The 14112-nt window shown below is 40.6% G+C and overlaps 1 protein-coding gene across 1 annotated transcript in view; it reads left to right on the top strand.

The window, feature by feature from the left end:
- The window catches only part of Cep128 (centrosomal protein 128), a 367524-nt gene that overhangs the window by 319810 nt on the left and 33602 nt on the right, over window positions 1-14112 (top strand). The gene's annotated exons all lie outside the window — the stretch shown is intronic.

The raw sequence follows: 14112 nt of genomic DNA, 5'->3' as shown, positions 1-14112 counted from the left end.
TCAGATCTTTGTGCCCAATGATGGCTCTCCTGGTGCCGAGATCAGATCTCTGTGCTGGTTAGGTCGCCCAATGATGGCTCTCCTGGTGCTGAGATCAGATCTCTGTGCTGGTTGGGTAGCTCGTAAACAAAGTGCCTACCTTGCTTGCTGCAGGCAGGCTATTGAAACAAAGGAGCTCCCGCCTGCTAGGTTGCCCTCAGGATTCGGCCCCAGAGCCCCAAGAGCTGCCTTTACTGTTTTTATGAAAATATTAAAACCACCGAGTACAATTTATGTTGCCCATGTATACATGGGTGTGGGTCTGTCCACTGAGCTTAAGCAATACCAGTGACCAGAACCTGAAAGAAAAGTACTATCCTGAGCAAGCAGCTCTCAGCTGCCAATGGCTCCTCAGCTAGGGGTGGAAGCCGTGGGTTCCCCTCCCCCATCATACTGGAGTTTTAACTGGTTTGATCTGGTGCAATTAACCACCTGTTGTGTGCTCTTGATAGTGTACTAGCCACATCAGGACCAGAAGACTGCATTCAAAGCACGTGTCCCCATCCTCTTTCCCTTCCATCTTTCCCTTTCCTCTTCCAGTGTTCTCTGTGTCTCAAATGGTAGAGATGCTGTGTATGTATGTGAGAACTCACAGTCAAAATCCCGTATGCTGAGCACTTAGTCCTGTTATGCTTCTCTCCACTGACTGATGCCCACTGCAAGAGACTCTTCTGACGAAGCTTGAGAGCAGCGTTAAGTCTATGGGTGTGAACAAAATCTTTAGAATGCAGTTTGACTGGATAGCCATTTAGCAAAGTAGCAGGAATAGGCTCCTTTCTAGGACCTGCAGTCTCTCTAGCCATAGGCTTCTGAGCAGGTTTACAGTATCAGGCCCGATATCCCTGGTATAAAGTAGATTTCATATCCAGTAAGAAAAAGGTTGGGCACTCTCATACACATCATGCCACTATGGCACGAGTCGGCACATCTTGCCTGCTGGGTCTGTGCTGTAGCTTGCAGGATATGCAGGATACAGTGATGGGTAAAACCACTGACGTCTTCTCTCTCCTTGCGACCTGCATAGTGTTTTCCAGGACTGTGAAACTGGTCAGCAGGGACAGTTCACAGTTGATCTCTCTGTGTTCTACAGCCCAAGTTATATTCAGCAATAGAATCTTAGCATCTACTTATAGTGGCAACCAAGAGGATGGATGGCAATAGCTGGGCTTTGGGGTTTCTAGGACCTCCCCGACTACTAGCCGGTAGGGAGGGAAATGGTGTCTGGCTCTGTGATTGTCATTTAAGAAACTATCTTTTGGGACATCTTTGTCCCCTGTGTCCACCTATGCAGTGTGACTATGTTCAAATTCATAGTTTTTAATTATGTTTTATTAGTTTATAAACTAGTGGGTTTTCAGAAGGATAGGGTCTCGTCTTTCTTTATTTTGTATAACTTCCAACTTTTTTTATTTCTCCCACTATCATACATTAATTACACATAATAATAGGTTTCATTATGGTGTTTCCAGACGTATACTTGCCGTATTTTAATAATTTATCCCATTAACCTCTCATCTTCCTCCCACTACATCTGATCCCCTTCCTTATTCTAGCCACTTTCTTTCTACTCTCAGATTTTTAAAAATATAATATATTCTGATCACAATTTCTTCTTATTCATCTCCTTCCAGATCCTCCCCAAGTCCCTACTGGTCCAACTCCACACTTTCTTGTCTTCAGAAAACAAACCAGCAAATAAAAAAATAAAATAGAATAAAACAAACAAGTAGAAGGAATAAAACCAAACAAAGAAAATGCACAAGAAGCAAATACAGATGCAGAGACACACGGAAAACCCATTAAAACTCAAAATCAGAAGCCATAATATATAAATAAAAAACTAGTAAGATTTTTTTAAAGAAGTGCCCAGACAAACCACTGTGAGACCAAAAAATAAAAAAGTAGAAATAAATAAATAAGAAAGCAAGAAAGGAAAAAGGAAAAGGAAAAAAAATCTTTCAAATTATTGAGTTCATTTAGTGTTGGCCATCTGTTGCTGGGTATGAGGCTTGCTCTGAGGTATGGTTTATGTACTCAGTTAGACTCCATTAGAGAAAGCTAATGTTTCTCTTACAAGTGGTCATCAGTTGTGGATAGCCGCTGACTTAGGGATGGGGATAGGTATCCACGTTCTTCTCAGATGGGACTCCATCTGGCCTGGACCTGTGCAGCTCCTGTTCATGCTGCTAGCAGTCTCTGTGAGTTCATACATGTCTCAGTCTATTGTATCAACAAGGTCTTATTTCCCTGCTTCATTTCAACCCCACTGACTTTTCCTCCTCATCCTCTTCCACAGGGTTCCCTGAGCTCTGAAGGGAGGAAGGGTTTTAATTGCTATCTTCCGTTTAGGACTAGGTGTTCCAAGGTCTCTCACTCGTAATGTTGCCAGTTGTGGGGTTTCATGTGTTTCCTTAGTATCAGATGGATTTCCTTACTGTCATTTTCAGGAACATGAGCTCCTTAAGTGGCTGCATCAACTGTTAACCACTTATAAATGCTTGAGAAAGAGTGAGGCTCCATGAGAATCTCCCTACTCCATGACAGGCTGTTGATGGGCCCAATCTTGTACAGACCTTTTACAGTTAATGTCATTCCTGGAAGTCAGCATTTGACCTCTGATTCACACTTCTTTCATCTCTTGCATTCTTCTGCTCCTTCTTCTATGATGTTCCCTAAGCTTTGAAGAGGACTATATAGATGTTCTGTAGAAGACGGGACATTCAGTAGTTTTTGATTAATTCTAAGAGTCTTTAGTTACTTCTGGACAGTACAAAAAGAATCTTCTTTGACCAAAATTTGCAACAACACTATCTTATGTGTGTAAACACAGTTGTCAGAAGGCAGTTTGACAGCCATACTGTGTCCATGTAGAAAACAGCAGCTCACTAAGGTTTATCAACTCCTAGCCATTGGCCTTTGACTAGGTTTACAGTTCGAGAGCTGAGCAGCCCCTGGGAAGAAGGAAGTCATCAAACCCAGTGAGAAAGCAGTTAGTTAGTTCCTCTTATGACAGCCTTGTACTGGTGAACTCATCTTCCACGTTCATTTGGTATTGATGTCCAAGGGCACACAGCTGAATACGACTTGATGACAGTGTTCCCCTCAAAAGTCCAAGTCGCTCACCATGGAGCCCTCGGGGGGCTTCTTATGAGGGAGAAAGCTTGTACCCCCCATTCCAGCTCAATGTCCCTATGACCTGTGATGAAAGGGTGTAGCATCTTCAGCAACAGAGGCTTACATAGTTCTAGTCGGCAGTCAGCTCCAGCAGAAATTGCCCATATTGTTTTGGGGCCTTGTTGGTAGAGAGATAGTGAACCCCTAGCACTGGAATTTTCCTTTAGTAACTTATGACTTCAGGGAATAATTCTATTTACCCTCACACACCACTTAAATTGTCTTTTAAGGTATCAAACATAGTTTTGGTTGTCTCTCCCAAAATTCCTTTTTTTTTTAAGAATTTTTTTAAGCAAATAAGTAGTGTGAAAGTAATACTGAGATAAAAGTTTACCTAATAAGTTTAAATGAGATATACATATAGTGTTACTTGAAAGTGCTACTATTAATATATAAGGAATAGATGGCTCAGCCGGTACAGTGTTTGGTGAATAAACATAAGAACTCCAGTTCTGATCTCCTTCATCTACGTCAATAGCTGACCGTGGCGAGGGAGATGGAAACAGGAGGATTATTGGGTTGTTCTAGCCAGGCTGTTTGACCTTATCTGTGAGTTCCAGGTTCCATGAAAGATTATTTCAAAAAGTAAGATTGGGATACATTGGAAGACAACCAGTTTTTCCCTCTGGCTTCACATGTGTGCATGCACACAATGCTCATATACACACATGAATGCACATTCCGTGTGTGTACACCCAGCAACATGTACACAGACTCTGCTACCCACAGAGGAAATGCTAGCATTGTGGAAATGTGGTGCAAACATCTAGACAACATTAAAACCCATGTATGTGCTTATATGGTGGGAATCTAAATAGTTTAAATAATCACCTTAGAAAGTTATTAACATTTTTGAAAACCATCGAGTGGAAGCAGAGATGTAGTCATGAAGCTGCAGTGGGTTAGCATTCAGTTTGCTATTGAATACTTAAAACCATCTGATTTGCCTTGGTTTTGGATATCTAGTTCTACGTTCTAACCTAGCACTATTCAAAAAATTATAAACCCCACTGGAAAATTAAGAAATATTATTTTTAAAACCCCTTTGTCCTCATAAAAAATCTGTAAAGACCTAAAGAATTCATTCTGCTGGGTTAACATATGTGAACTACATACACACTGATGACCTTGCCTGTTGTTGTCCAGTCAGTGTTTACACCAAATTTACAAGGGTGTGTTCTGCGTCCTTCTGGAGACTTATATGCTTGCTTTTCCATTTATTTATTTATTTATTTATTTATTTATTTATTTATTTAAGATTTCTGTCTCTTCCCCGCCACCGCCCTCCATTTCCCTCCCCCTCTCCCAATCAAGTCCCCCTCCCTCGTCAGCCCAAAGAGCAATCAGCGTTCCCTACCCTGTGGGAAGTCCAAGGACCACCCACCTCTATCCATGTCTAGTAAGGTGAGCAGCCAAACTGCCTAGGCTCCCACAAAGCCAGTACGTGTATGTGTAGCGGGGTGGCCAGTTGTTAGGACTTTCTTTCTTTGTTATCCTGACTCTTACAATATTATTCATCATTGATGACATTTGCACAGAACTCCGCAGGCTCATCAGTTGAACAACAGTCATTCTTTGTTAACAAGATGAATTGTGCCCTAGACACTTGGGAGTATATGGTCACCAATGAGTTAATGTTCTTACTAAGAGCCCCTGCTGTGCCTAGGAAACACTGACCTGAGTATGTGAATCTGAATCAGGCCAGATAACTGTTAATTATTTCTGTGCCTTTCCTCGGGATTTGCAAGGACCTTACAGCTAAGTGAAAGTTGGCTTTATCTCTTTACAAAACCCAAACTTGCTGTTTCCATCCCAAAGATGAAGCCATGTTCATTTTTGGTTTTGCCAGGACTATGAGCTTCTCATTGAAGTTGCCTGAGAGGTTCAGTCCAACTGGATTTTCACCAAATAAAACGCAGTGTGCTCTGTACGCGTTTGACCCAGAATCAGGTGAATCTCAGCAGTCTTGGCTAAGCCACATTGTAAAATTTTGGATTTGTTTGGACTTGACACTTCCTGGGAACCCATTCAAACTGAAACCGGAAAAGGGTTTTGCACAAATCCTGTCTCAGCTTGCCCTGCCAAGGTTCCCACTGCTACAGCCTTGGTCCACCTTCTGTGCATACGCATCGAGGGCAGACGGAAATATCTCATGAATCTCTCATGAGGGACCTCGAGCGAAACAATCTAGATGTTCTCCTTCATCCACCTTTTCCCCAAATGCAGAAGCAGGGGGTCTGTGTTTGTCAGTATTAAAATACTTGCCTTTCCCTATACCTGGGTCATCTTCCAAGGGCTAAGCCTCCAAAAGATGACTGTCATGCTCAAGTACAGTAACACTACTGGAGCCCTTGGCCTGTTTATAGTCACAACCCGGGGAGAGGTGATGCTCAAGTTAAAAATAGAAGACAACTTCCAGCCTGAAAATCAATGTTCCTTACAGGCTCGTCAGGTTTTTTATATAAGTGCAGGCACGGGGAGGGTAGAGGAGGTTAGTAGCGTTATGGGACTGCACACCGTTTGGAGGTTGGGCTGGCAGCTTGCTGTTTGGTGTCCGTCTTGTCAAAATGCCTCGCTTGTGTTTTCTGGTTATGGTCTACAACAGTATCAGTAAGAACTGCATTCTCCAGATAAAACACTCTTGCTTTATAGTGTGACAATTATAAACATACTTTATAAAGGAAAGTCAAAACATCTTTCTGAAAATGTAACGTGCTTAAGAAACGCTTTCTCTCTTTAAAAGAACATAATGGAGTAAACTTGCAGTGTAGTGTGTGCGGCTTTTACTTTAGATCTCAAATCAAGTAGAAAAAAATAACATCACACTTTTAATATGTCATATTTAGGAGTAGTATATCTTAGGAACATTTTTTTGGAATTAGGCTTTAGAAACCTGATTTGGGGTATTGGCATTGTATGTATCTACATGAAAAAATTTACAAGTGTTGAGTGATAGCTGCCTTGTTTTTCAATGATGGGTACAGATTTTAAAAATGATACCTGGTTAACCAGGAGAAAATCTAGGTGCTGGTCACATTGCCGTGACAGCCAGTTACATGACCCTGGGTGAGTTATTAATGTTCTCTTCATTTCATGTATGCTTGTTTGTGTGTGTGTGTGTGTGTGTGTGTGTGTGTGTGTGTGTGTGTGTGTGTGATGATTGGGAACATTATAAAAGCTCCTTCCTCATTTTGGCCTGGTCTAGACTAGCAGAAGCTATATAAGAGTTTTATGAAATGTCTACCCTGTTGGTATTTGTTATCAAGCACTATATACTGGCTTAATCATGAAATAGTGTCAATCAGATACTTTCCTAGCCCCTACTATGTTTCACTTGCCACATAGGTACAGCCAACTGGCTCCTGGGCCAGTAACATCACATTTTTGAAAATGTTCCAAGTGGACTGAGTCTTAAAGTCATTGTAACACATCCTTGATCTGTACGGGGGTAGGGGGGTAGTTTATATGCCAGGAAACTCATGACTTGGTAAGTCAGGCACCTGGAGTTAGAACTAAGTGCCCGGATTAGTGGCAATATTCTTTTCACTCTGTATTCTCTGCAAGTGCAAACAAATACATGCAGATGGTACTCTTCAAATTGCCTTAGGACTCATACAAAGTAAGAGGAAGAACATTAGCCACTAGTTTCTACACTTATCTTAAACAAGGCTACTTAAAAAAAAAAGTAGAGAGAAATGAGGGGCTGATATCCATGGACCATATTGCTGGTAAACAGAGTTCCATCAGGCAGCTTTGATCTGTACTTTCTCCTTGCTTGGGAATGTTGACGTGCCCCTGGGCTGCAGTACTAGTTCTGTCTTGAGTTTGTTCCATTCTATTAAACACCTCAGTTGATCTTTTTTTATTTTATGCATCTGCATAACAGCTCTAATACCACTTTCACAAGTGTTTATATGTTTTGTTTGGGGCTTTTAATAAACTTTGATCTCAGATGAAAGGCTGGAGACAGTATAAATTGTCACTATTAGCATTATTAATATAAATACCCTAGATGGCCTCATGTTAATTATTAAACCTTAATGGACAATTTCAACCTATCATTGCCCTCAACTGTATTATATTTGAACATCAAACAGTAAAAGCCAACCCATTAAAGTAGCCCTTCCCCCATTATCCTCCGGGGTGCTCCTAATTATTTTGCATAGCTGACTTTCTGTGAGTGTATTTCCGGGGCATTTCTATATTTTTTTCTCTATACCTCTCCTTTCTACATGTGGCCACTGTGAAGGGTAATGGAGCATGTCCTCAACAGGCTTATTGTTATCAGACACAAGCAAATGCCTGTGTCAAGCAGGCAGACTCATTGACTGCCACTGCATTCCATGAAATACTGACTTCTGTTCAGAGCGTATCTCCTTCCCATCTCCACTCCTGTCCATCTCACCCAGAACTCATCTTATCCTGTGATGCCTCAATGCCCTGATTTGGGAGTTAGTTTTTCCTGCTTGTTTTGGGCATGTAAGTTCAGTGTCAAGTCAGGCAAAGTAAAGTAAGGTTCAGATGTCCAGGGAATGGCTGGGATTTGGCACACAGGAGTTAGAAGGCTTACTTAGAAATTCAGGCTCAGCACACAGTAGCTCACCTCGCCTCTCTCAACCCAGTTTCTGCTATTGTGAAATGAATCTAATGTTTGTCCATATGTCTCACAAGCTGAGAAGATCCCATGAGATCATGGGTAGGAAATATTTTCTAATTTTTTAAATGTCTGTTATCAGACACAAGAGCAATATTCGGATAGAAAAGGGTTGACTTATTAACCTGAACGTTCCCATTTGACTCCTGGTTTTGCCACATTGGGCATCCTGACATTTTCTAAATCTTCCTTCCAAAATTCTGTGGTGTTAACTTGGACTTAGCCTTCTTACGGAAACCCCAGTAGCCTTTGTTCTCTATACCCCAGCCTCCTATCTGTCTCTCCAGATGGCCATAACACACAATGATTTCTGGTTGCTGCATTGGGTCTTCCCATGTTGTCTTCATTTTTGTTGCCGCTCAGTGAGTTTTATTTCTTCTGTGCCGAGGCCACTGGGACCCTACCAAAATAGCCCTAGCGACATTCCTTGTCATGCCTTTCTTCCTTTAGTCTTCCGTAAGCCTCGAGAGCTTAAGTTTTAGACTCTTACTAAAATTAAAATTAAAATTTGTTTGTCTGAATTTGAAGATCAGGTTTGTTCAGCTATTCTCTGGATGACCAGTCCTCTGATTTGTAACAAGTTAGACAATGTACAAAATTGCTGTCTTTAGAAACCACAGTTCCAGTTAATACTTTTTTTTAAAGGAAATCAGCATAATGTGCAAATTTGTCAATTTCTCCCATTCATTTCTCAAATAATATTAATTTGTTTGAGGCAGTTGAGTAAGACTACATTAATTGCCTCTTCCCTACTGATTTCTTTGAAGGCTGTGTGACACTCCTATGGCTTCACTGCCCATCCTTGTCTCCACTCCATATATGGTATGTTCTACATGTAGAACAGTAGAGTCTAGAGTTGTCCCTTCCTAGGGCACTACTGTAAGACATCCTGGACAGTAGCCATGAAGTCTATCATGTAATATCAGCCCCTCCAGAAGTAATTTAAGGGTGCTCTCTGGAAGGAGATACTTGTAACTAAGAGGATTAAAAGACTTTCATGATGACATAAAAATTGAGAGTTTTTCAATGAGGGGTGCATGTACTTTCAATATTTCATCAAGGTCAATTGGACCCAATCTTGTTTTTTGCTTTAAAATTTTAAAATATTTTATGAAATTTGAGGCAGCATCTCAAACAGCAATTATTAAAATCAAATATTCTAATATAATCAAAAATAACTAGTTCGTTACTTATATGCTAAGGAATGCTGGTAGGAAAATACTTATAGTCTTTGTTTTTTATTTTTATTATTCAAAATAATTTTAAAACCTAAATATATTTTGATCATATTCATCCCTTCCCCAAGTCCTTGCAGACCCTCTCCCCCTCCCAATCCATGAAGCTTTAAGTTATTTCTCAGAAATCAAACAAAAACCGAATACAACAACAATCCCCCCCCCAAAAAAAAACTCCAAGAAAACAAAATAAATCCATACCGAAGATGGTGGGGGGGGGCAGACAAACAGCCAAAAAAGCATGTATGTATGTACATACACAAAAAATAAATAAATAAAAGCCAAAGCAAAAAAAAAAAAAATGGTGGAGTCCATTATATGTTGGTCAGCTACTCCTGAACATGAGGCTTGTGTTCGAGTGGATAGACCCATTGTCACTCTGCCAAAGAAAACTGATTTTCATCTCCCAACAGGTACAAGTGACAATTTAGTTGTTAACATTTGTCTCAGTAACTAGGATTTCATTCATTCTTTCATATGACAAAGTATAACAAAATTATATGCAATAGGATAAACAAAAACTGTCACATTGAAGCTGGACAACACAAACCAACAGAAAAAAAAGGAGCCCAAGAAAAGAACATTGCTTTTTAAAAACATAATAACTTGTATCTTTTTAAATAATTCCGGATCAGTTCACACACAGTGATATCAGGTTAATCTGAAGCAATTTTCTTTTGAATAACGGATGACGGGGCCACATTTCTCTTTTGTCTTTAGAAATACACTCACAGGATTGGGAGATGGCCCGGGGGGTAAAAAGATATGAATAGATTCCATGGTAAAAGCTAGGCATAGCACAGTGAGTCTGTAATAAGGCACACACAGGCAGGACGCAGAGAGTTGGGGCTAGTTGGTCTAACCAAAGCTCATTGGTTAGAGCTATTTGTCATAAGAAGTGGAAAACTAATGGAGGAAAATATCCTAATGTAAGTCTCTAGCTTTGCTATATTCCTGCAATGTTACCCTCAATAAACTGTTCAGAAACACATTCCTGAACCTATAGCACTTTATGTAGGATCCCATTGTTTAGAGATTCAGTTTGACTTTTTGCTGATACAGTCATGACCATCAGAGTCTGATGCTAACTGTACTTTTACTATCTCTTCTGAGTCTCAGGAAATATCTTCCTCTGTCAGTTTCCTTTTCTTTTTCATCCTGAGAATAAGTCTGAAATATCTAGCATTCATAAAAATAATATCTGTAACATGATATCTTTGTACATTGCGAAAAGATGATAAAGGATCTTGTTGGAAAATGTCTCCCACCAATCCTGTACTTAAGCATTTTCAAGTTAATAGGAAAAAAAAGAAAAGAAAATAAGAAAATAAAAAAATTTAAAAGTGTGTGTGTGTGTGTGTGTGTGTGTGTGTGTGTGTGTGTGTGTGTGTGTGGTGTGTGTACTCTTTTTAGCTCACCATGGTCCACTTTCTTTAAAAAAAAAAACTTGAATGTTCCTGTATTAAATCTGTTTAATAAAGTGAAGTATAGTGTAGGGATGTGAATAGATTTAATTGCACATGGTAGGTATTTAATAAAGATGGTATCCTTGCCAGTGGCGCAAGTGTCTGTGGAATTCTCTCTAGTCCCTATGACTTGCGTGTTTTTGTAGTCCTCCTGGCATTCTTTTGCATACCATGTGATTCCAGCCACTTTCCACTTTAGTGTGTTGACGAAAGGCTGCCGAATTTGTTTGCTGAAGTTGAAAGTGTTCAAATGAAGTAGGAGAGGGACCCTAAGTTTAGAAGTTTAGATAGTTTGACAAGACAGCTTCTTTGCATACCAGCCACCATGCCACAGCCCTCCACTGTTGTCCAGTTGAATGAATGTGTGACTTTCATCTGGAAAGGAGGAAAAAGAAATGTTAGCCACTTCAGGTTCAGTGAAACAATTGGTTCTGGCAATTGTCAGAAGAATCTGCTCACCAAATAACCCTGAAGGCTGCTTTGTGCCCACTGGCTCTGTGGTCCACCTTTCTCAGCCAGTGGGTGAGCATTTGACACCTGGCTGAGTTAGAGCCCTGCCTGGCTGGCCCATGGGAAACATGCTAATGTTTGCTCTTCATGGCAGCTGCTGAGAGGAGAGGTCTGCCATAAACCGTCGTTCTAGCAGCAAAGTGTTTCTGTTTGAACCAAGTATGCTCTATTAGTGAGAATTCCTTGAGTGGGCGTTTATATGGATTTGGGTGGTTTAAAAATACACTCTGCTTCTGTCTGCTTTGACCAGCCACCAGCAGGGGATGTCTTGTACAAAAATCAAGGTAGTATTTCTGAGTGTTCATATAAAGGATTAATTATGAAAGCAAACGTTAAAAATATAGACAGTGTATCTCAGTTACTGTTGAATTTAGTTCTCAGAGCTACGGTGATAAAAATAAAATACACCTTGCCTGATTTCTATTTAGATCTGATCTGCCTGTCACAGGAAAGCCATCCATGTGGGGGATTAGCTGTTCAGAAGCTCTTTCAACACCCCGGCGCTGTGTGTGGAGCAATAGAACATGATTAATGCATTTTGCCATTTTCTTAAGAATCTAGAATGCCTTTTAAAAAGGAAATACCCCTTCACTTTGAAAGCACAGATTAGTGATGGTCACCTCACCCAGGTGTTTTAGATGAATTAATCTCACCAGAACAAAAAGCATCCCATAGCATTGTTCTGTGTCGGGACCCTCTGCTCTGTGTTAAATGTGAACAAGTTAAGTATGATTGCGTGCCTCGTTGTGCGCTGGAAAGCCATGAGCATTCTGTGATCTCTGCCCTTTGCAGTGCCCACGTCACTGACCAGCATCCTTCAACCCCTCTCTTGCTCCCACGTAGGAAGCAGGGTGCTCTTCCAGTCCACACTCCTTGCTCCGTGGTCTTGTGCCCTGCTTTTCACCTCGGCCCACACTATTTAATTTGACCTCTTCATCTCCTCCTTTAGGGTCATTTTTTTTCTTGAGTTTTGAGTATATTTAGAAATAGTCTCTATCCTTCAAAAATAATTTTTAAGTTCTATGGCTCAGAAGTAATTTTGCTTTTTTTAAAAAAAGTTAAGATTTCTAATTTCTAAATATTTCCATCCTTTCGATGGGGCTTTTTACCCTCTTGGAAATAAAAATGTTCAGTTTTGCATTTATGCAGATGTGCAATTGTTAGATCAAATTTTCTTGTACTCAGCACTAAAAATATATGACACTGGCCTTCCTTTGAGGAACTTACTGTCTACTTAAGCATACATATAATAAATTGATTTGGCATGTGACAGGAGACATACATTCAGATTCCTATGCTCCCAACTCATAGTTTAAGAGGAAAGTTTATGAAATAATAACTATTGTTAACACTGTAATTGCAGCTAGTGTGTGTGGCCTGCTTGCTGCCTGCAAGCCCTGCTCTGTGTACGTACCTGTTAATGTACTTGCTACTCATGACACGACACGAGAGGTATTTTTATCATTTCTATTTATAAATGAGGGAAGAGTTCCAAGTTTTCCCGTGCATTAGGAACTTCCCTAAGGACTCATAGTCAGTAAGTGACTAACCCAGTATTTAAACTTAGACAGATGGCTTAAGAGCCCATGCCTTTTAAATGCCATGTTAGAGGGAGTGGTGGCCGGGCAGATCCCTCAGGAGACTCAGGAGCTAATTAAAGCTCTGTATATGGAAAAACACAGCATTCTGGGCAGATGGGCTTGGTGCACAAAGTCATTGGGCACAGACACTTTGGGGGGAGAAAGTAAATAGCATTGGTGGCAGAAGCACTGGAAGCTCGGCCTTTAGATAAAGGGATAGTGATCTTATTTTTCTTGTTGTTAGGCCAGATATAAAGTGGAAGAGTAGAAGGGTTTTGTCTGCATTTAGAAGCATCATTTTAAAAACTGTCAAGTGACAAATATTTAGAGTTTCTAGATTGGGTGCAAACACCCAAGGGGACAGGAGTCTCTGTCTATTTGCTGTCCTTTCTACCACGTGTGTCTTTGGCTGCACAGATGTTCTTGGGTAAAGAGCCACTAGCAATCTGATCACAGAGTTGCTTTTCCACTTTATCTTTGGAGTGAATAACTACAGCGGATACACACACACACACACACACACACACACACACACACACACACACTTTCCAGCCTTTTTAACTTAAAATTTCAATCTCTACCTACCATGGGAAGAACTTAAGCCTATCGCAACCTAAATAAAGAATAGAAAAAAAATCATTTGTGTGTTCAGATCTGAACTTCTTGTGTTCAGGATTTGAAAGCTGAGGCCCATGGGTTGAATAATTTGCCCAGATTTATACAACTGGCTTTGTCAACACTGAGATAAACCACTGTGTCTCCTGGTTCCTAACTAGTGTTTCACTTCTGCTGCATTTTGCCATGTTCCTTGTGGCGATGTTTTGTTTGTGCTCTAACAAGTAAAACTTGCCTGCCTGCCTATCAGAGGGTGGAGCTAACCACTAGTTAACTATAGAGGCCAGGTACTGGTGCCACACACCTTTAATCCCAGCACCTGGGAGAAGGAAACAGGAAATGATATGGCTGGACAGAGAGAGTAAGTGATAAGGCAGGGCAGAGACAGGAGCTTGGCCCCATTTTAACTGAGAAGTTGCCAAGGTGGCTGTAGCTTGCTCCTTTGTCTCCCTGATCATTCAGCATTTACCCCAATATCTGACTCTGGGTTTGCATCATTAAAACAAATTAGAATTTGTGCTTCAGTTCCTTAAATAGAAAGCTATTGAAAAAGAAAAGAAAAAGTGTTATACGTACAGAAGATAGTTTATAAACAGATGACATCCTCAGAACTTTGTCACGATCTTGAAGTATGAGAATTTTGTGTTTAATTGGGAGCATTGGGGTGACACCTGTGGCCTCTTGGGAATTCCTATCAGAACTTTCACAGAACAACACACCAGTGGCCTCTCTCAGAACCTCTATGTTGTTTATCAGGTCCCCAGCCTTCCTTGAATACTCCCAAATTCCACAATTCATAGGGGTGAGTAATGGCCTAGTGGCATCGCATTTTCCTGACC

Source organism: Microtus ochrogaster, chromosome 1 (genome assembly GCF_000317375.1).
Source record: "Microtus ochrogaster isolate Prairie Vole_2 chromosome 1, MicOch1.0, whole genome shotgun sequence".
Classification (NCBI taxonomy): Eukaryota; Metazoa; Chordata; class Mammalia; order Rodentia; family Cricetidae; genus Microtus; species Microtus ochrogaster.
The sequence above is the reverse complement of the archived record's forward strand: the minus strand, read 5'-3'. Positions and strand labels throughout refer to the sequence as shown.